General features: G+C 37.2%; 1 protein-coding gene across 1 annotated transcript in view; it reads left to right on the top strand.

The window, feature by feature from the left end:
- Positions 1-21,807, top strand: part of TMEM248 (transmembrane protein 248) — a 34,857-nt gene that overhangs the window by 937 nt on the left and 12,113 nt on the right. The window lies entirely within an intron of this gene.

Raw genomic sequence — 21,807 nt, 5'->3', positions numbered from 1 at the left:
GTGAGGGGGCCTTTGCTGAAGAATCAGATGTCTGTAGTTTAGTTCTCAGCTGCAGATTGGGAACAGCCCTCACTGAGTGATGAATGATGAGCTTCGTTGCAGCCTGCTTTGGCAGGAAAGATTGTGGCTCCTCCTGAACTGTTATTTACCTGCCTTATAGGTGAGCTGCTATGGCAGGTAGTGGAAAGAAAAACTTCAAGTCTGGTGACAAATATTTGGTAAATTGGTTTGTTCCTGTAGCGCTCTTTGTGGTCAGCTTGGGATCTTGAGCATTTGTATATCATCTATAGATAAATGCTTGCTCAGTCAAAGCTTGAACGGTAAGAACACCTTCCTGCTTCCTCATTTCTTTTTTAGGATTCTGAAAGAGACCTGTCATGCAACTAGTAAAGGCATAGGAAGAATTTCTGTGACCTAACTGAGGCGGGGTGGAATCAGGACTACTACTCCTGGGTACTGAGATCACCAAATGCCCATTGAGCACACATGCTCTCTTTGGGCTCTGGCTGCAGCTGCTGCAGGGAAGAGAGACAGATCCAAGTACAGATATAGTTTGTGCCGGCCAAGAACTTTGAGAAAGTAATAGGCTATAGAATGTATGAGGACTTAATTGCATACAGAGTTGCTAACCAGTAGGGATTTTGTTATGGTAAGGATCAGAAAAGGCCTCACAAAGGAAGTATCTTTAGATTTTGAGGTGGGCCTTGAAGGATCCAGGGAGATTTGGGTCATTCAGAATTAGCTGGAAAATGAAAAAGCTAGGGCCTTGGTGGAACAGCACCCAGATTAGTTAGGTGGGCAGTAGGTGTCTCGAAATATTGACAGAGGCAGCTGATTAAGGGTTAAATACTTTTCTGAGACAAAAGCATAGGCTACCTGGTCTGGCTTTTGGTAGATTTTTGGGTTCTAAAGAATTGTTGTCATTTGATGAGTTTGTCTTCTTTTAGTCAGCCAATTATAGAAATCAGTGCCTAATTTATTTTAAGGACAATGAAAAAAATGTTAATTGTAATTCCTGCTTGGTGTTAACAATCAGAAAATTGAATTTGCTGTCTGTGGGTATTTCAGTGCCTGTGTTTAGTTTTAAGGAGTGCAGCTCTGCCACTCCTGGTTACAACCAAGTAAAAATGGCAAGCTCTTTAGCCATTTGCTGAGTGTTTTTAATGACATCTAGTTCACTTTTCAGAGATGTTTGTTTCTCTTATTAACATAGTTGAAGAAACCTTTGAAGCCATTGAAACAGGATGTCTGGAACATCAAGACTAGTCTGAGGACCTCAATGGCTTCAACCGTAGCCTTTTTTCCCCCCTTGAGATAAAATTGACGTACAATATTACCTTAGTTTCATGTGTACAACGTAATGATTATATGTTTGTATATACTGCACAGTGATCACCAGAGTAATTCCAGTTAACATCTGTCACCATGCATAGTTACAGAACGTTTTTCTGGTATGGCAAACTTTTTGTCAACTTTCAAATATGTAATATAGTATTATTAACTATAGTCACCATGCTGGACCCCACATCCCAATGACTTATAACTGGAGGTTGGTACCTTTTGATTCCCTTCACCCATGTTGGCACCCCTGCCCACCGCCCCCTCTGGCTGTCACCAATCTGTTCTCTATATGAGCTTGTGTTGCTTTGATGGAGGGGTTTTGTTTTGTTTTAGATTCCACATATAAGTGAGACATAGTATTTGTCATTGTCGTTTTTTTTTTTTTTTCCTCTTAATATAATCGCATCAGGGGCCATTCTTGTTGTAAATGGCAAGATTTCATTTTTTTTTTATGACGGAATTGTATGTATACACCACATCCTTAGCCTTTCTTTAAACATGCTTGGCACAGCACTATCTTACCTTTTTATTGCTTCTTTTTGACTCTTTCCTCTGATGCCTTTCTTTATCTCCTTCTGACACAGCATGACAGTACAGATTCTAGATCTCTGGGATGTTTTTGTCAGCATTAACACACCATAGAATTCCATTGCTATGTAAGAGGGCTTATATTTTTTTACTATGACATTCCAATTAAAATGAAAAAAAAAAGGAAAATGGAGGAAACATAGTTTTTAGCAAATTGAATTTCCATCTAGGATTTATTTTGATGCATGGAAATCCTTGAATGATCTTTCCCAGGTACATACTGAATACATTTGACAAAAGATCATAGCTCCCTTTCTTTGTATAATTACATACCTCAGTGTAGTCCTGGGACTACCTGACAGCTTTGGTGATGATGGTCTGCAAAGTGCTGTCATTTGCCAGTTGGACTTGTATGCTCTTTGGCTAGAAGTCCTGTCTTTAAAAAAATCTCCCAGTCTTTAAACTGAGTTTGGTTGTTGTAATATGATTTCATAATGAACTTCTAGTGTTCATTTAATCTTGTCATGGCTCATGATTTGTTTTCTTAAATATCTTTTGTTTAATTGAGCTATAATTGACATATACTAGTTTCAGGTATACAAATAATAATTTGATATTTGTATATATTGCAAAATGATCACAATAAGACTAGTTAACATCCATCACCACATGAGTTACAATTTTTTCTTTAAAAAAAATTAAATTTATTGGAGTACATTGGTTCATAACATTATATAAGTTTAAAGTGAATAATTCGATAATGCATCATCTGTATATTACATTGTGTGCTAACCACTTCAAGGCCAGTCTTCTTCCACCACCATATATTTAACCCTATTTGCCCTCTTTAACCTCCCCACGCTCCTCTCCTCTGGTAACCACCATGTTGTTGTCTGTGTCTATGAGTTTGTTTGTTGCTTTCTGTTTAATATCCCACACTCAAGTGAAACCATATGGTTCTTGTCCTTTTCTGTCTGACTTTTTTTGCTTACCGTAATACTCTCAGTATGCATTCATGTTGTTGCAAATGGCAGTATTTCTTCCTTTCTTATGGCTGAGTAGTATTCCATAATATATGTGTATCATATCTTCTTTATCCAATCATCCATTAAAGGGCACTTAGCTGTGATTAATGCTGTAGTGAACATAGGGATACATATGTCCTTATGAATAAGTGCTTTCAACTTTTCCAGAAGAGAGATTGTTGGGGCATGTGGTAGTTCTATTCTTAATTTTTTTAGGAAACTTCATAATGTTTTCCATAGTGGTCACACCAGTTTATATTCCCACCAGCAGTGTATATGGGTTCCTTTGTCTCCATATCCTTTCCAACACTTGCTATCTCTTGTCTTATTGATAGTAACCATTCTAACAGTTGTGAGGTGGTATTTCGCATTGGTTTCGATATGCATTTCTCTTATAGCTAGTGAAGTTGACCATCCTTTCATACATCTGCTGGGCTTTTGTATGTCTTGGGAAAAGTGTCTGTTCAGGCTCTCTGTCCATTTTTTTAAAGCAAACATATCTTCAAGATTTTATTGTCATATCATAAAACAAAATATGAAGCTTAGAACTGGATCATGTGGCTCTTTTTCTTATTTCCTCTCAGTTCAAATACTTGGATTTCTTAAGAGCTAGCATTCTCTTAGATCTGCAGTTGGGCTTAATGCAGTCAAGCCTCACTGATTTCAGCCATTTTGCGGAAAATCAGCTTAATCTGCCTAACATAACCACTCTGCTTCCTGTCATAGCGCCACTTTCCCTGAGCATATAAAGAATCCTTGCCCTTCTTGTGCTGTGTTACTTTTTGAGGTTGATGCTTGCCACACTTCTTACAGAAAGTCTGGAGCGTTCTAAGAACATTTACCATGTTTGTGAGGGTGTTATTGGCATGGCAAAGCCCTCTGCCCATTTTTAAATGGGATTGTTTATTTTTTATTGTTGAGTTTTATGAGTTCTTTATATATTTTGAATATTAGCCACTTAACTGTAGGTGTTATTTGCAAATATCTTATCTCATTCAGGTGATTGCCTTTTTGTTTTATTGACGGTTTATTTTGCTGTACAGAAGCTTTTTAGTTTGATGTAATTGCAGTCATTTATTTTTGCTAATACTTTCCTTGTCTTTGGTGTCAAGTTCCTAAAATCCTCTGAGACAAAGGTTCATAAGTGTAGTACCTGTGATTCTATGAATTTTATTATTTCAGATCTTATATTTAGATATTTGATCCATTTTGAGTTAATTTTTGTGTATGGTGTCAAATAGTAATCTAGCTTTATTCTTTTGCATGTGGTTTTACACTTTTCCCAACACCGTTTATTGAAGTGGCTTTCTTCATTGTATGTTTTAGGCTCCTTTGTCAAAAATTAATTGTCCATATATATGTGGGTTTTTTTCTGGACTCTCAATTCTGTTCCATTAGCCTGTAGGTGGGCCCTACCAGTTTCATATTTGAGCACTGTACTGTTTTTATTATTGTAGCTTTGTATTTGGTTGGCCAAAAAGTCCTTTATGTTTTTCTGTGAAATAAAAGGCACATTCTTTATTTTCACCAGTAACTTTTGATTTGGATATTTTGAGTATCTCAGCTATCTCCCATGTCAGCTGTCTCCTGCTATTGGCTTATAGTGGGTAGAGGCCAGGGTTGCTGCTAAACATCTTCCAAGGTATAAAACAGACCACAGCAAAGATTTATTTGGCCAAAATGTCAATAGTACCAAGAAACTTTGCAAACTACTTCTGACATGTTCTATCAGTCACAGCACCTTTGCCATACATAGCACGAGTCACCTTTTGCGTTTCAGTTGCATTTTTACCTTTCTTGAAACAATAAAGCATAATATTAGGAGTTCCGGTCAAGATGGCAATATAGGCAGACATGGCTCAACTCCTCACACAACCACATCAAAATTACAACTAAAATATAGAACAACCATCACTCAGAACCATCAGAAATCAAGTCGAATGGAAGTCTGACAACTATAGAATTAAAGAAACCACATCCATTGAAACTGGTAGGAGGGCCCTAGACATGGAACAGGCTGATCCCACATCAACTTCTGGTGGATAAAAATTCAGGAGGGATATCTTGGGAGTGAGGAGACCAGGCCCCCCCAGCCCAGGGTTTCTGTGCCAGGAAAATAAGTCCTCACAATGTCTAGCTGCAAAAACCAGCAGGGATTGAATCTGTGGGAGAAACTGCTAGAATCCCAAGCAGTTCCTCTTAAAGAACCCATACATGGACTTACTCAGACTACTGCCTCTGATCTCTAGCACCAGGGTAGCCGCTGGAAAGGCACCATAGGCATACAAGGAGGAACTGAAGTGTCTGGCTTCAAGGTGAACAGAGGCTATTGTCCCTTGTCTGAACCCTTCATCCACAGAGCCACAGAGCCAGCAGGCTGGTGTCATATTTGAGATTCTATTAGCCTTGCTAACATTGTTTGGCTCCCACTGGTGGTCCCCAGAGACTGCCCGCACAGGCAGAGTTGCAAGCAGTGGCTGACATTGGCCTGGCCCACCCAGGAAACCCCAAGCCTGTGCACCCAGTGGACAGCTACAGACCACATCAGAGTACCACCATCCTGCCCTTGCACATCTTATCCTCCATGAAGGGCAGAGGTTGGCAGTTAGTGGTCACAGCAAGTCCTTGCAGCTGACTGGCCTGGGTAAATCCTTCCCATTGACCTGGCAACAGCAACCAGGGCTCAACTATAGGAGGAGGGTGTACTTAGTCCACACAAAGGGCTCATCTCAAGTACCCAGCTTGGATGATAGGTGAGGCTGTGCTTTTGGACCATACAGGACCTACTGCATTAGGCCAGGCTACCAAGACACCAATTCATAGGAGTTCTACTTAATACATAGAACCAAACACAGGAGACTGCTAAAATAAGGAGACAAACATGGCCCAAATAAAAGAACAGATCAAAACTCTAGAAAAAGAACTAAATGAAATGGAGATAAGCAATATATCAGATGCAGAGTTTAAAACACTGATTATAAGGATACTCAAGGAACTTAGGACCTCAGCAGCATAAAAAAGATCCAGTCAAAAATGAAGGATACACTAATTGAAATAAAGGACAATTTACATGGGAACACCAGTAGCGTGGATGAAGCCAAGAATCAAATCAATGATTTGGAACATAAAGAAGCAAAAAAAAAACAGGTAATCAGAACAACAAAAAGATAAAAGAGTAAAAAAAATGAGGAAAATATAAGCAGCCTCTAGGGAAACTTTAAGCAGTCCAACATGTACCTCATAGGGATGCCAGAAGGAGAAGAGAAAGAGCAAGAAATTGTAACTATTTGAAAAAATAATGAAAGAACACTTCTCTAATTTGGTGAAGAAAATAGACGTGCAAGTCCAGGAAGCACAGAGAGTCCCAAACAAGATGGATGCAAAGAGGCCCACTCCAAGACTCATCATAATTAAAATGCCAAAAGTTAACGATAAAGATAGAATCTTAAAAGCAGCACCAGAAAAGCAGAAAATTACCTGCAAGGGAATTCCCATTAGACTGTCAACTGATTTCTCAAAGGAAACTGCAGACTAGAAAGAATTGGCAAGGAACGTTCAAAGTCTTGGTAAGCAGAGACCTACAGCCAAGATTGCTCTACCCAGCAAGGCTATCATTTAGAATCAAAGGACAGATAAAGAGGTTCCCAGACAAGAAAAAACTAAAGGAGTTTATCATCACCAAACCATTATTATATGAAATGTTGAAGGGACTTTTTTAAGAAAAAGAAGATCAACATTATCAACAATAAAATGGCAAGAACTATGTAATGTATCTGTCAACAACTAATTCTAAAAAACAAACTATGCAAATAAGAACAAAGACAGAATTGTGGATATGGAGAACGTTTTGATGGTTGCCAGATTAGAGGGGGAATGGGTGAGGGTGGATGAAGTGGTGAGGGGATTAAGAAGTACACATAGGTAGTTACAGAATAGCTATGGGGATATAAAGTACAAAGCACAGAATGGGAAATGGAACAGCCAAAGGACATATACTCGTGAGCCATGGACCTGAACAATGGTTTAGGGGATTGCCTGAGGGAGTGGAGGGGACCAAAGGGGGGAAAATTGGGACAACCATAATAGCATGATCAATAAAATAGTAATTTAAAAAATAAAGCATAATACACTAAAATGTTGCATATATTCTTCTATCTTCAATATTAAAATGGTTGCACAAAAATTCACCAGTTTTGATTTTTTTAAAAAGATGCATGCTGATATGACAGCTGTCACAGTAGACTATAACAAAAGTCTTTCGAATGAAATTAAAGACAACTGAGCTCTACTAGAGCCATCATACAGAATAAACATAACAGACTTTTTGGCCAACCCAGTTGTATAATTTCAGTATAAGTCAGGGATTGTGATGCTTCTAGCTTTGTTATTTTCTCAGGATTGCTTTCACTATTTGGGGTCTTTTGTTTGATACAAATTTGATGATTTTTTGTTCTGTATCTTTGAAAAATGCCATTGGGACTTCGAATGAGGATTGCATTAAATCTGCATATTACTTTAGGTAATAGAACCATTTTGACTATGTGGATTCTTCCATTCTATAAACACAGCACCTTTCCATTTCTTTGTCTTCTTCAGTTTCTCTCAGTAGCATCTTGTAGTTTTCAATGTATGGGTTCTTCACATCCTTTGTTTATTCCTATGTATTTGATTCTCTTTATTCCTACGTATTTTATTCTTTTGTTGCAGTTACAAATGGATTGCTTTTTATTTCTTTTTCTGACATTTTATTGTTAGTCTGTAGGAAAGCAATGGGTTTTTGTACATTGATTTTGTATCCTGCAATTTTACTGTATTTGTTTATTGTCTCTAATAATTTTTTTGGTGGAGTCTTTGGGGTTTTCTCTAAGAATCATGCCATTTGCAAAATTGACAATTTGACTTCATTCCCAACTTGGAAATCTTTTATTTCTTTCTCTTGCTTGATTGCTCTGGCTAGGACTTCTAGTACTGTGCTGAATAACAATGACATCAGGCATGCTTGTCTTGTTCCTGATCTTAGAGAAAAAGCTTTCAGGGTTTTTTTGCCATTCAGTATGATAGTAACTGAGGGTATGTCATATATGGCCTTTATTATGTTCAGGTACTTTCCTTCTCTACCCAGTTTATTGAGTGTTTTAATTATAAATGAGTGTTGGATGTTGTCAAATGCTTTTTCTGCATCTGTTTATCTGAGCAGATGATTTTTATCCCTTATGTTTTGCATGTGGTATATCACATTGATCTGTGCATATGTTGAACCATCCTTGTGTCCCTGGAATGAACCCTGTTTGATCATGATGTATTATCTTTTTAGTGTATTGTATTTGATTTGATAGTTTGTTTAGAACTTTCACATCTATATTCATCAGAGATATTGGTCTGTAATATATGTGTTGTCCTTACCAGGTTTTGGTATCAGGGTAATGCTGGCCTCATAAAATGGGTTAGGAAGTATTGCCTGTTCTTCAGTTATTTGGAAGAGTTTAGGAAGGATAAGTATTAAAATCTTTGAATGTTTGATAGAAGTTACTAATTGAAGCAATATACTCCTGGACTTTTGCTTTTGGCGGGGGGTTTAGATGATGGGTTTATTTTCCTTACTGTTGATCAATCTCTTTAGATTTTCCAGTTATTCATGGTTCAGCCGAGGAAGGTTAATATATTTATAAGAACTTGTCCATTCTTCTAGTTTACCAAATTCGGTAGCATATCCTTTCATAGTATCTTTCTTTTTAATCCTCACCCGAGGACATGGTTATTGATTTTAGAGAGGGGGCACATGAGGGAGAAAAAGGAGAGAAACATTGATGTGAGAAACATCTGTTGGTTCCCTTTTGTATGCGCCCCAACTGGGGACTGAACCCTGCAACCTAGGCATGTGCCCTGACTGGGAATAGAACCCACAACCTATCAGTTTGCGGGATGATGCCCGACCAACTGAGCCACACGAGCCAAGGCTTCTTAGTATCTTGTATAGTCCTTTGTATTTCTGTGGTATCTGTTGTAACTTCTCTTTGGTTTCTCATTTTGTGTCTTTCCTCTTTTTTCCTTAATGCGTCTAGTTGGAGGATTGTCAGTTTCATTAATCTTTTTAAAGAACTATTTGTTGCATTAATTTTCCTCTTGCCTTATTCTCTATTTTGTTTAATTATGATCTAATTTTTATTTCCGTTTTTTTTTCTGAGTTTGGGTTTCATTTGTTCTTTTTCTAGTTCTTTAAGGTGAAATGTTAGGTTGTTGATTTGAGATTTTTCTTGTTTCTTGAGGTAGGCCTGTAATGCTATAAACTTCCTTCTTATTACTACTTTTGTTGTATCCTCCAAATTTTGATGTATTGTTATGCTCATTTGCTTGTCTCTAGATATCTTTTGATCTCTTATTTCTTCTTTGACCCATTGTTTAGTAGCATGTTGTTCAACCTCTGCTTATTTGTGGATTTTCCTGCTTTCTTTTTGCAGTTGGTTTTCAATTTCACTTGTGGTCAGAGAACATACTTATGATTTTAATCTTCTTAAATTTGTTGATGCTAGTTTTGTACATCCCAAAATGGTCTCTTTTTAATAATAGAATGTTCCATCTTCACCACAGAAGAATATATATTCTGGTGTTTTGGGATGAAAAGCTCTGTAAATATCAGTTATGTCCATTTGGACTAATATGTTGTTTAAGGCCAATATTTCCTTATTGATTTCTTCCTTGGATGATGTATCCATTGCTGTCAGTGAGGTATTTACCTCATATAATGGTGTTTTTGTCAGTTTCTTCCTTAGTTCTGTTAGTAGTTGCTTTATATATTTTGCTGCTCCCAGGTTGGTTGCATATATCTTAATAGGTGTTATGTCTTCTTGATGTGTTGTGCTCTTTATCATTATAAAATATCCATCTTTGTCTCCTGTTACTTTTTTTTAAATCTTGAAACCCATTTTATCAGATATAAGTTGGCTATACTTGCTTCCCTCTGGATGCCATTTGCTTAGAGTGTTATTTTTTCTTCCCATTCACTTTGAATCTGTGTTTGCCTTGCAGTGGAGATGTGTTGTAAAGACAGCATATAGTTGGGTTTTATTTTTTCAATCCATCCTGCTACTCTGTACTTTTTTATATTTTTTAGAAAATCCTCACCTGAGGATATGTTTAGAGAGAGAGGAAATGTGTGAGGAAAGAGAGAGAGAGAGAGAGAGAGCGCGTGAGAGATGCCAGTCCGTTGCCTCCTATACACACCCCCATTGAGATTGAACCCACAACCACAGTATGTGCCCTGACTGGAAATCAAACCTGCAGCCTTTTGGTGTGTAGGACAGCACTCCAACCAGCTGAGCCAGGGCTACTCTATACTTTTTAATTGGTGAGTTCAGTCCATTTACATTTAGGATGATTAGTGATATATGAAGATTTCCTATAGCCATTTTATCTTTTGTTTTCTGGTAGCTCTGTGTCTACATTGTTTCTTTTCTCTTTTATTTCTGTGTGTTACAGTTTTGTGGTATTCACTGATGTTTCCTTCTGTTTCTTTTCTTTTTTATGTTATGTGTCTCAGTTCTAGATTTCCTTTTTTTGTGGTTAACGTTAGGTTTATGTCAGGGGTGTCAAACTCATTTTCACCTGGGGCCATGTCAGCCTCATGGTTGCCTTCAAAGGGCCGAATGTAATTTCAACTCCTTAACAGTTAAGGAGTAGTTACATTTATACAGTCCTAAAATTATTTTGGCTCTTTGAAGGCAACCATGAGGCTGATGGGGCCCCAGTGAAAATGAGTTTGACACCCCTAGCTTATGCAAAAGAAAGTTTCATATATAGCCATCCTTTTTATTCTGATTGCATCTTATCTCCATTCTCCTGTGAAAGTTCAATACCTTTTCTCCTCTTTTATGTTTTTGTTGTGACAAGTTATCTTTTTATATTGTGAGTTCATTTCTAAATTGCAGTAGTTAATTGTCTTCTTTAAAAAAAAAGAAACTGTTTTTACCTCTTTTAAGCTTCTCTATATTTAAGGGTTTAATACGCTATTCTGAACAAGAGTTGAAATTTCCTGTTTCTGTTAGTCATCTCACTCATAGTTTTGTATTTTTTTTGTCTTTTGTTTTGGGTAGAAGAACACCTCCCAGTGTTTCTTGTAATGCAGGTCTTGTGTAAATCCCTTAGTGTGGTAGGTACTAAGGCAAATCCCTTAGTATTTGTGTGTCTGGAAAAGCCTTTATTTCTCCATCATATCTAAAGGGCAACTTTATTGGCTATATTATTCTTGGCTAGTGATTTCTTTCAATAGTTTGAACATTTGATTTCTCTCTTAACTTTTAGGGTTTGTGCTGAAAAATCTGAAGATAATCTAATGGAGTTTCCTTTACAAGTTACTCTATTCCCTAGATGCCTTGAGAAGTCTCGCTTAGTTGTTATTTTAATATGATGTGCCTTAGAGAAGACCTTTTGGATTGATGTACTTTGGTGTTCTGATGCAGACTCCAGCCAGCAGTGTCTGCAGTGTTGTGGATGCGATGAACAAATTCACATGGACTGCAGAAGTCCTGTGGAGAAAAGGGACAGCATGGCCACTCTCTGAGTGAGAGAGTGCCCTGACCCTTGCCTGGACAGGCTTTTATTGCTTTCTAATAGCATTACATCAAAGAAGATTCTAGCTCATTATGCTCAGGTTTACTTTAAGTGATTACAGATCACTTACAGATAACAAAGAAAAAAATGTTTTAAATGCAAGGGAACGATAAAAGTGATGGTTCTGGTTACACTCTGTCCTTGGGATGGCTTAGCATAGACTTTAGGGAGTTGCTTCAGAGATATACATTAAACATCTGCTGTCTTAACTCAGGGTGAGGGAGTTTTAGCAAAAGCAACCCTCAAAGCATCCTAGATACAATGCAGGCCTGATTCCCCATGGAAAAGCTGATCTTCGGGCCTGGCTCCTGTGTGCTGCCTCGCACCTGTCTGTTTTCTGAACTAGGGTTGAGCTACATTTGCCATTGCCACATGGACCAGTTCCCTATAATGTTCTGTTAGCTGCTTATATTTGAAGATCTAATTCTTTCTTTAGGTTTGGGAAGTTTTTGTCAATTATTTGTTTGAATAGGCTCTCTGTTCCCTTCTCTCTCTCTTCTCCTTGGGGTATCCAATGATTCTTATTTTGCCCTTTCTAATGGAGTCAGATAACTTGTAGAATTATTATTATTTTTTATTCTTGATTCTCTTCTTCCACCTGAGTCATTTCTAGATTTTCATCTCATATGTCACTAATTCTTTCCTCCATCTGATCTGTTCTATTTCCTAAGCTCACTAGTTTATTCTTTTTCTCATTTATTGAATTCTTTTTTAACATTTTATTAATTTTTAGAGAGGGGAAGGGAAGGAGAAAGAAAGGGAGAGAAACATCAATGTGTGGTTCCCTTTCACACACCCCCTACCAGGAACCTGACCCACAACCCAGGCATGTGCCCTGACTGGGAATCAAATTGGCAACCCTTTGGTTTGCAGGCTGGCACTCAGTTCACTGAGCCACACCAGCCAGGGCTCATTTATTGAGTTCTTTAGCTCCAGAATTTCTGCTTGGTTCTGTTTTATAGTTCCAATCTCTTTGGTGGGGTACTTTTGTTGATATTATTTCTGAGCTTGTTGAATTGCTTTTCTGTGTTTTTTTTTTGTCTCTCATTGAGTTTCTTCAGAAATACAATCTTTAGTTCTCTGTCATTTAAACAACAATTTTCCATGTCTTTATATTTATTTTCTGCCAATTTTTTTGTTACCTTGGTTATTCGTTATGCTTGATGGATTATTTATTTTTTTTTGCCTGGGCATTTCTGGGAATGACATCTGCCTCTTTTTATAATGATTTCTATTTATTTTTTTAGGGAGAGAGGAAGGGAGGGAGACAGGAGGAGAAACATTGATGTGTGAGAGAAACATCAGTAGGTTGTCTCGTGCATGCCCCCAACTGGGTACCCGGTCTGCAAGCCAGGCATGTCCCCTGGCTAGGAATTAAACCAGCAACCTTTTGGTTCACAGGCTGATGCTCAACCCGCTGAGCCACACCAGCCAGGGCTGAAATCTGCTTTTTTAAAAAGTATTTGACATTGACATCAGAGGAATGGTGGTATAGAAGATCCCTATGGTCTCTCCCCTTAAAATTTCAGCAGTTTGAACAGCTATAATTTAACAAAGGATTCTCTCCTCAACCCACAAACAGACCTGAGAGATTGTACATTGATCCATCCAAAGGTGGGCAAGTGGGAGCAAACCAGGGAGGTGAGAAGGGAGAAATGCTGAGATGAACCGTGGATGCAACCCTAAAGCTGGGATCTCACAGCTGGGCTCAGCCTAGAAAGGGGAGGAATCAGGTTGTGGCTGACATTCCCTTCAGCTGGGAGGAGCAAAGAGATTTGGTGGGCATTCCTGCAAGAGTGGGCAGTACAAACTGCAGCAGAGCCCAGTGATCTGGGCAGGGATACAGCACAGAGGTGTGGCTGTGGTTGTCTGGTGTTTGGCATTTCAGACAAAGAAACAAAGCTATGGAGCCTGGCTACCATTTTACCTCCCAGAGCTCACCTCCTTTCACTCTTGGTATCGGATTGTGGAGCACATTATCTGCAAAACTAAGAACTGGTACTACAGAACCACTTTTTTCCTGAGCAAAGGGTACACTGTGTAACTGGTCTCAGGACCGAGGCGCAGGGGGACTCTGTAGATGTCCGAAGTCATCATTACAGGGATGGCAGAGCAGCTTCAATAGCAGCCGGATTACCCTAGCCTACTCCACTTCCACACATTCCGGCTGCACTGAGCGCAGAGTCTGTCTGTGAGAGACATCACTGGGTTTCACAGATTTGGACCCTCATTGCCCACCACATTCCCCTGTGGGGTTGTGGATCCCTAGGACTGATGCAACTGGATCACAGGGGAGGTACCCTTCTTTCCATTTTCCACCAACCTGTGGACATCAGTTAAGCCAGAGAAGTTCAAGAAAACAAAAATCTAGTGATTTGGTGCTACCTATTGGAAAATAATAGAAAAACGTTTTTGTATCAATGTACTAGAGAACTGCCACTCATGCATAGATGCCTAGACAGAGGGGGAATCCATCAAATACCATGAATAACCAAGTTAGCAAGTCAGCTAAGAAAGATAGGAAAACTCCCCAGAAAACGAACTTAAAGGAATGGAAATATGTGATATAAATGACAGAATTCAAGATTACAATTCTGAAAAACAACTCAGGGTGATGTAAGAAAATGCAGATAGGGAATTTAATGAGCTTAGAAAAAAATCAACAAACAAAATGAGTACTTTACCAAAGAGATTGAAACTGTAAAAGAACTAAACAGACACCTTAGAGATGAAAAACTCATTAAAGGAGATCAAGAATGAGCTGGCAAGCATAGGAACTATCTGATTCTATCTGAAAGAGCAATATAAGAATAATAAGCCTATCAGAAGAAGAGTAGAGGGAAAAGGTAACAGAGAGCCTATTCAAACAAATAGTTGATGTGAATGTCCCAAAGCTATAGAAAGAAAAGGTGCTCAAGTCCAAGAAGCAAATAGAACATCTCATTCCCTCAGCCCAAAAGACCTTCTCCAAGGTGCATTGTATTAAAACTGTCAAAAATTGATGACAAAGAATTCTCAAGGCAGTGGAGAAGAAGAAAATAATGTGTAAAGGAAGTTCATTAGGTTATCATCAGACTTCTTAGCAGAAGCTCTGCAAGCTAGAAGAAAATGGAACCAAATATTCAAAGTACTGAAAGAGAAATCACCAGCCAAGAATAATATGTTTTGCAAAGTTACCTTTTAGATATGAAGGAGAAATAAAGACTTTTCCAGACATTTAGAAGTTGAGGGAAGTTATCACTTCCCTCTGCAGGAAGACTTCCTACTGCAGGAAATACTCAAGGGGGTTATTCTATCTGAAACAAAGAACAAAAGGTCACAAAAATATGAGTAAAGTCACCAATGAACTTACATCATAAATAGGGATAATTGATAATTTGTGGAAACAAAAACATAAAAGTGGAAGAGGTGGTTCGATTCCCAGTCAGGGTACATGCCTGGATTGCAGGCCATGACCCCCAGCAACCACACATTGATGTTATTCTCTCTTTCTCCCTCCCTTCCCTCTCTAAAAATAAATAAATAAAATCTTTAAAAAAAAGTGGAAGAGGTAAAGATCAGAATTTGCAAAGGAGGATGGAGATCACATGCATTCAAAAGAAAGGACTACTACATATATGAAACATTCACTTTTATAAACCTAATGGTGACCGCATACATACAAAAACAAAAGTGAGACACATAAAAAAAGAGGATACAGAGGAAAGAGCTATGGAATACCAGCAAACAGAAACAACAGACAGAAACACAAAGGAAAAGAACCAGTGGAGACACAGTTACCATAAAACAAAAGATAAAATGGCTGTAGGAAATTCTCAGACATCAGTATTTATCCTAAATGTAAATGGACTGAATTTACCAGTAAAAAGACACAGCATGACAGATTGGATCACAAAACAAACCCAACTGTATGCTCCCTTCAGGAGACACATTTAAGCTGCAAAGACAAAGATAGACCCAAAGTGAAAGGGTGGAAAAAGATTCTTAGCATCCACAGAAAGACAGGTGTAGCCATACTTAATATCTGACAAAATATCTAAAAAATATCAAAGGTAACAAGAAACAAAGATGGACATTTTATAATGATAAAGAGGACACTACGTCAAGAAGACATAACACTTCTCAATACATACGCACCCAATCAGGGAGCACCAAAATATTGTATCAGAGCAACTACTGACAGAACAAAAGGGAGAAATTGACAAAAACGCTCTCATAGTTGGGGATGTAAGAACTCCATTGACAACTCTAGACAGCTCATTCAAACAAAATAAGTAAGGGAATATGAGCCTTAAATGACACATTACATCATATGGACATAATTGATGTGTACAGAGTCTTTTATCTCAGAATATTAAGATTATACATTGTTCTCCAGTGCACATGGAATATTCTCAAGGATAGACCACATGATGGGTGACAAAACAAGCCTCCACAAATTCAAAAAGATTGAAATCATACCAAGCGTATTCTGTGACCAAAATGCTTTGAAATTAGAAATCCCTGCAAAAAAATGAAGTAAAGAAACACACAGATATGCAGAGATTAAACAGCATACTACTAAAAAAATGACTGGATCAAAGAAGAAATAAAAGCTGAGGTCAAAAGATAATACAGAGACAAATGAGAATGACAACATAACGTATCAAAACGAGTATAATTTAATGAAATAGAGAACAAAAAGACTATACAAAAATTAATTTTTAAAAAGAGCTGGTTCTTTGAAAACATTTAATAAAATTGACAAACCTCTGGCTAGACTCAGTACGGAAAAAAGAGAAAATACTCATATAAACAAAATCAGAAATGAAAGAGGTTACCAGACATCAGAGATAGACAAAGGATTATACTAGAATGCTATGAAAGACTATATGCCACCAAATTTAATAACCTAGAAGAAATAGATAAGTTCCTACAAATATATAACCTTCCTAGACTGAAGCATGAAGAATTAGAAAATCTAAATACACTGATCAACAGTGAGGAAATTGAAACAGTCATCAAAAATCTCCCCCCAAATAAAAGTCCCAGACCAGATAGCTTCACTAATGAATTCTACCAAACATTTAAAGAAGATTTAATACCTTTCTCAAACTGTTCCAAAAAAGTTGCAAAGAAACTATACTTCCTAACACATTTTATGAGGCCAGCATAACTCTGATATCAAAGCTTGGTAAGGATAACACTAAAAATGAAAACTGCAGACCAGTGTCTGATGAACATAGATGTAGAAATCTAAACAAAATACTAGCAAATCAAATATAACAATATATTAAAAAATAATACATCATAATCAAGTGGGGTTCATTCCAGGATACAAGGATGGTTCAGTATACCCAAATTGATCAATGTAATGGGCTGTTTCCTAGGATAATATGTTTTATCAAAATTGACTTAATAGAAATAGAAAATGTAGACTTATAGTCATTTAAAAAACATGAATGCGTAGTTCAGACAACCTACCAAATTATAAGAACAAACACAAATTTGATAGATCTGGATTTTTTTTGGTTAAGGTCTATCAAGCTTCCAAAAACAGAAGCATATATCTTACCCACATTGTTATAGAAGATAGATGAGTGCACAAATGTAATTAAGTTTATGGTACTAGGATAACTTAGTCATACTAGTCAAGAAGTATATACAATTAAGGAGTATGATAATGGCTCATATTTTTTTTTATCTCACATGAATAGGTGTGGAAATTTAGAATAAAATTTAGCAAATATAAATCAGCAGTGTTTTTAAAAATCATGATCATAGCAAGTTTATCCAAGGGATGCAAGTGAGTCAACATAAAAACAACATAGTTCCTATCAGCAGATTAAAGGAAAGAAATATATTGTTCAGAGGTTGCCAATAAAACATTCATTAAAGTGCAACACGTATTTATAATGAAAATCTCTTTGCAAACTTGAAAAAGGATTTCCTTCACTTGGTAAGGGATATCTATCAGAAACCTTTTACATATACCACATTTAATAGTAAGGCACTTGAAGCATTTCCCTTAAAGCCAAGAATGTGGCAAGGATTCTTACTGTTGCCACTTTTATTCATCATTTCACAGAAGATTCTAGTCAAAGAAGTGAGAAAAAGGAAAAAATGAGCTGGAAAGGAAGAAATATGGTTATTGCTTGTAAACAGTAGGACTGTTTTCACAAAATCCAAAGGAAGATATAAACAGGCTAGTTAGAATTGAAAAGATTTCAGCAGTGTCTGGAATCCAGATCAGTATAGAAGAGTCTATTGTTTTTGGTTTTTGTTTTTTGGGGGAAACAAATCCACCTTAATTTTTCTAGCTGCTTTAACCCTGTTTATTAAATAGTTCATCTTTCCTTTATTTATTTAAATGCTACTTTCGTTTATACAGTCAGTATTTTTTATACATATGTAAATGTCTTATACAGGGTGCGGCAAAAGTAGGTTTACAGTTGTTTGAATGGAAAATAATACAATAATTAATATGGAATAATACAAGAATAAATTCTGTTTTGTGTATCTTCAACTGGAAACCTACTTTTGCCCCACCCTGTATTTACCAAATATTCATTCTTTGTATTGTCCTTAGTTCCTTCCTGAAATCTGGGCTTCTATCTGGGATCTGTCTCTCCAGCCTGAAGAATTTCTTTTATTGTTTTTTAAAATTTTAGCATTTTAAAGATGCCTTTTGTTATTTTTATTCTTTCTGATGACAAGTCAGCTGTAATTATGTTTTTTACCCTGATTTTAATATATCCTTTTTCTCTGGCTGCTTATAAGGTTTTCCTTTAGTTTTTGCTATGATGTACCAATAATGCATTTCTTTGTTTTTCCTGGTTAGGGTTTGCTAAGCTTGAAAGTGTGGTTAACATCCTTCATCCATTTGGGGGGAATTCTGCACCATTGTATCTTTAAATTTCTTTTGGATCTAAGCAATGCAGGTCTACAAGATCTTTCTCCACTTTCTAGTTAAGTCCCCAAGCGCTGTTTACTTAGCAGAAGTCTTGTGGAAGAAAATTGCTGTACAGGAACATTAGCCCCTGAATTTGGGGTTCCTTCAGTTTCTCTCCCACTGTGTCCAACAATATACAGTCATTAAGAGTTAAGTTGGTTTGTATTTATCTCAGCAAGGATCTGCCTATGATAGGGTTACTTCTGTACTCATCCATGCTACAAAGTCTGTTGCTTCTGTGTGAACTAATAACATGAAAAATGTAATTTTTAGAAGATACTATCAACAGTAGCTACATAAATTAGTATGTCTTTGAATCAATCTAACAAAGATACATGAGGAAATATTTTTAAAATTGGAAAAATAGACTCAAATGGAAAGAGATACTACATTCATAGATTAGAAAACACAGTGTTGTAAAAATGTTATTCCTTTCCTGAATTAATAGTATATTTGATTCAATTTGAGGTTAAATCTCAACAGGATTTTTCTGGGAACTTTACCGTTGGAACCTAAAATGCGTATGGCAGCCCTGGCTAGTGTGGCTAGTTAGTGCTGGCCTGTGAACCACAAGGTTGCCGGTTCAATTCCCAGTCAGGGCACATGCCTGGGTTGTGGGCTAGGCCCCCAGTTGGGGGAATACAAGAGGCAGCCAATTGATGTATCTCTCACACATTGATGTTTCTCTCCCTCTCTTTCTCCTTCCCTTCCTCTCTCCTTAAAAATAAATAAAATCTTAAAAATATAAAATGCATGTGGCAGAGTAAAAGGCCAGGAATAGGCAAGACAATTTTGAATAATAATAGTAAAGTAGAACACTTCTTTTAGTAAATAGCAAGATTTAAAATAGTGTGGTACTAGGCTGAGATATATAGTACTGGAATGCAAAAGGCCTAGAGAAAAACCCACTTATGTGTGGGGGCTTGGTATATGTGAGAGATGGCATTACAAATCTACAGGAGATCTATGATCACAGTACAAAACCAAATTTAATAAATAGTGTTGGACAATTGGCCACCTATATTAAAAAAAAAAAAGATTAAACTAGAAACCTGCCTGATTCTGGACTTCCAAATCAATTCCAAGTAGATAAGAAGCTAAAAGTAAATAAATAAAACTACAAAACTTATATAAGAAAACAATGAAAAAAACTTTATGGCATACAAAGATGGGAAGAGATTCTTAAATAATATACACATACAACCATAAAAGGAAAAGGTTGATAAATTTAAATATATTAAAATGAAGAACTTATAACTGCCAAGGAAAAGCAAATCAAACTACCATGAGATACCACCCCTCACACCCTCTGTAGGGTGGATAATAAAAAATGATAAGTGTTGGTGAGGTTATAGAGAAGTTTGAACACTCATTACACTGCTGGCGAGGATGCAGAATGGGGTGGTCGCTTTGGAAAATAGTCTGAGAAGTCCTAAACAGGTTAAACATAGTTACCATATGACCCAGCAAAACCAGTCCCACATGCATGACCAAGACAAGTGAAAGCATGTCCACAGTAGCTAAAATGTGGAAACCCAGATGTTTATCAACTGATGACTGGGTAAACAATGTTTATGAATAAAGAAAATACTTTGTACAATGGGAATATTTTTAGCAGTACAGAGGAATGAAGTACTGACATATGCTGCATGGATGAATGTTGAAAACATGATGCTAAGTGAAAGAAGTCAGTCGCAAAAGATCACATAGATTTCATTTATTTGAAATGTCTAGACAGAAAGTACATTAGAGTTTACCTGAGAGCTAGGGGAAATAAAGGATAACTTGCCACAAGTTGTGGGTTTTTTATGTGAAATTATGAAAATATAAAAGTTGGTTATAGTGATGGTTTGCCCAATTGAATGAATTGAAGTGTATACTTTAAATGGGTGAATTAGATCTTGATAAGGCTGTTTAAAAAAAATCAAGACCCTTTCATATGGCAAAGATACCATAAACCATATTAAAGAAAATCGACAGACGTACAGTAATTGTATATAACACAAAATTGGTAATGGCTCAGTATCCAGAATATAAAAGGAATTCATAAACATTAATAAGAAATTGACAGACATCTTACTAGTAAATGGCCAAAGATTCAGGCAGTTCACCTAGAAAAACATCTGAATGGCTGGTAAAGAAGTTTGGCTTCACAGAGATGCAATTTAAAATAATGGTGAGATACCATTTCCTATTTGTCTTGGTACAAGTCCATGTGCCTTAGAATATCAAGTGTTGGCATGAATGTTGGGAAATAAAGCTGGGGAAGTTCCTTGGTGCAACTTACTCAGAGAACAGAGTGACCATTGTAGATGGCCCTGCGCTGTGACTTAGTTGTACTAGAGCCACTCTTGTGCCTGCTTAGTGCTCTCTGTGATTGAAACAGTGGGGAGAATCATTCCATTTCTGAGATTTATCTGCTGATGTATGTAGATCTGGTCCATTGAATTTACCTGCTCAGAAACAGAATGTCGAGTTAAAATAGCACAAGGATATATATACACAATATTCTCCCCACACCAGTAATTGTATCTGTGTGTGTATATACACATATACAAAAAGTATACAAAGTGTGCATAGGTAATGGCACTTGTCAATTTAAGAACTGAGGTTGCCTCTAGGGAGAGCTGAAAGTCTGTTTTCCCCATCTCCAACGATTCTCATGAGGATAAATAAGGAACAGCTTGGCTTATTGTAAGTGGTTTCTACTAGTTCTTAGAGGCTGTTGATGCATCTTTTTCTCTCAAATTTAAATCCTGGTATAGATTTTTAAAAATTGCTTTTTAAATGGTGGTGGTGTAGCCTTCTCGCGTATGTAAGTGCTCATGAGGTGCCAACTACTATCAGGGGTCAGGGACCAGGGTTTTAACAGTGAACAAGACTGGGCAAAATCTCTGCTGTCCTGGAGCTCAAAAATGAGGAATGAGACACAGTAAACGAGTGGAAAGGCAGTTGTATTCTTGACTGGCACTAAACCATGTAGGGAACTAAAGCAAGGTACTGAGAGACTAGGGGCTGAGGGTTATCAGGGAAGGCCTCCCTGAGGAGTTGTGTGTGGAGAACTGCATTTTAAGAAGGAGCAAATGCGTAGAGATTTTCGATTAAAGCATTCCAGGCAGAGGTAAGAAGCCTTCAAATAGAACATGTTCAACAATTCCAAGAAGAATGAAATACTAAAATACATTTAGCAAAAGAAGAACATTGTTGAAATGAATTAAAACCTCAGTAAATGGAAAGATATCTCAAGTTCATGGACTGGAAGACAATATTGTTAAGATGGCAGTACTACTCAAGCTGTTCCATAGATTCAGTGCTATCTCTGTCAAAATCCCAGCTGACTTCCTAGCAGAAACTGAAAAGCCCATCCTGAAAAAT

This window comes from Phyllostomus discolor, chromosome 3, assembly GCF_004126475.2.
Source record: "Phyllostomus discolor isolate MPI-MPIP mPhyDis1 chromosome 3, mPhyDis1.pri.v3, whole genome shotgun sequence".
Lineage (NCBI taxonomy): Eukaryota > Metazoa > Chordata > Mammalia > Chiroptera > Phyllostomidae > Phyllostomus > Phyllostomus discolor.
This window is presented reverse-complemented; position numbering and strand designations above follow the sequence as displayed.